Source organism: Octopus bimaculoides, chromosome 18, assembly GCF_001194135.2.
Source record: "Octopus bimaculoides isolate UCB-OBI-ISO-001 chromosome 18, ASM119413v2, whole genome shotgun sequence".
Classification (NCBI taxonomy): domain Eukaryota; kingdom Metazoa; phylum Mollusca; class Cephalopoda; order Octopoda; family Octopodidae; genus Octopus; species Octopus bimaculoides.
Genome location: NC_068998.1, coordinates 42,913,924 through 42,916,290, shown reverse-complemented (window position 1 = coordinate 42,916,290; position 2,367 = coordinate 42,913,924). Strand labels below are relative to the sequence as shown.

At 29.4% G+C, this 2,367-nt stretch overlaps 1 long non-coding RNA gene across 1 annotated transcript in view; it reads right to left on the bottom strand.

The window, feature by feature from the left end:
* Positions 1-58: 58 nt before the first annotated feature.
* The window catches only part of LOC128249805 (uncharacterized), a 284,671-nt gene continuing 282,362 nt past the window's right edge, over positions 59-2,367 (bottom strand). The window contains exon 3 of the long non-coding RNA XR_008265924.1: positions 59-314. This is a non-coding gene — a long non-coding RNA (uncharacterized LOC128249805). The remainder of the gene's footprint in view (positions 315-2,367) is intronic.

Here is a 2,367-nt window from a genome sequence, read left to right as displayed (position 1 = left end):
TATATATATATATATATATATATATATATATATATATATATTATATGGTGTTCAGAAATTAATTTAGATCAAAATACAATATTAACAAAAGCCACAATAGATAGATATATGATGTGTTTGGTAGATCATTCTTTACGAAAATAGTGCTATCGATGTTACGTGACATTTCTTACTTGCCAGAATCTCCATTCCAATTCGGTATAGTGATATGAAGAATGAAAGACTTTAGAGTATTCGAGAAAACATTTTTGGGTTTTTGGGGGTTTTTTTAATCCTTTTCTTGTTGTAGAGCACAAAAATTGCAATTGGCTTACCTGGAAAAGAAAAAGAAAAAAAATGTTAGGAATGAAATTATGAAAAATATAAATATAAGAATTAATTTATTTCTTTGAAATTTGATATTCTGCATGGAAATGTGGTTTTTGACATGGAAATCTGACACGGCACACAAGAATATTTGGATCATGTATAAATTCAAGATCTATACTGCATCTTTGCATGTTTTTTTTCACAAAATTCTTCCGTATTATCGGCTTTATTTCTGAAATTATTCAAACACCTAAAGAAATCCAATAAAGTGCAACCTATTTGGTGGTTCCTGGTCTGGATTGATATCAGTGAAGGGAACGTGATATTAAATTAGGGATTGGGATATTAGAGAAGGGAGCATTATATTACAGGAGAAAATGGGATAAATATGGTGTCAAGATATTTATGAAAGGAATATTATATATCAAATGAAGTAGAAGATCAGTCAAGAATGAGATATTAGAAAAGTGAACGAGAAGTATTTGACAATGAAGTGTGCTGTTTGATAAGGGAATAAAGTATTAGACTGGTAAAATAGGATGTGTGACAACAAATTGTAAAATCAGAATGGGATGGGATATGAGTTGGAAGAAAAAAATATTACACTAAACAAAGGAATCCGATATCAGACAAGGGAATATGATATTTGACACGGAAATATAATATATCTATAAAGAGATGTGATATTAGACAGGAAGATGGGATATTACAGTAGGAAATGGGATATGAGGAAAATGGAATATGATTTTCTACAAGAAAATTTGGAAGAATAGGAAAAATGATATTAGACAAGACAAAAGTATATCCGAGAGAGAATGCGATCAGGGAATGTGATGTTTAATAATGAATCCAAAATACATTACATAATGCTGTGGACGATAAACAATCACTTGATGATTAATAACCAGTCAAAAGGGAAATAATAAGCCATCACTAGCTTCCATCGTTTGATATTGGTCATGCTACAGCACTGCTCTAAAAGGGTTTTAGTTGATCAAATCGACATGCTGTTATTATTTCTGTCTGGTACTTAATACATCAATTTATTTATCCTGATAGATTTCATAGATATTTAATATATCAATCTCTCTCTTGATTGATTTACGATATTATATGTTTTGACACTACATCATTACATACAACAGTAAACGCAAACACGAAGATAGACACACACAAATAAAATACACACAAACACACACACATGTACACTAACACATACACACATATATATATATATATATATATATTGCTGAAACGTAATGTAATTTATTGCTGATGAGAATATAATGATTCTTGAAACATTGCCATTCTGCAGAATCCATTTTTGCTGACAATTTTGAGGATACAGAAACATGACAGCTGATTACAAGTGATTTATATATCAAGTAAATAGTAAATTTATTTAAATTCCAAATGTAGTAATAATGACTGAAAATTGTACATGTACTTCATACTTAAATTTTAATATCTATACGCACACACACACACACACACACACACATACGTATGTATGTTAAATAAAATGAGACAACAAAGCCAAGGCTGCATGGAATTTTCAGGATATAAATATGTATATATATAACACCAGGAGTCATGGTAATTCTCACTGATCACCAAAGAGGTGAACTACAAGATTATATATAATGTTTCAACAGCTATTATGTAATCATGTTGGTATTTTGATGAAACATGTGTATGTTTCGCAAAGCATTGAATATCATATTTGTTTTGGGTATTTTATTAATAATATATGTGTGTGTTTGTGTCCGTGTGTACATGAATGGAAACTAAGGTACATACCTACTTACATACATATATATATATATATATATATATAAAATTTATTAATAAGGGTAGAAATTGATATTAATCAATTAAAACCAGTGGTCTAGCATATTAAAAAAAATCGAAGATTAAAATTATATTACATACAAAAATAAGAGGAATGACCAGCAAAAGTGGACTCCTTACTGAGAACATATTTTTCGTGGTTAGATGATTTGGCATCTATTTCTAGCCTATAGGAGTCCACTTTTGCTGGTCATTCCTCTTATTTTT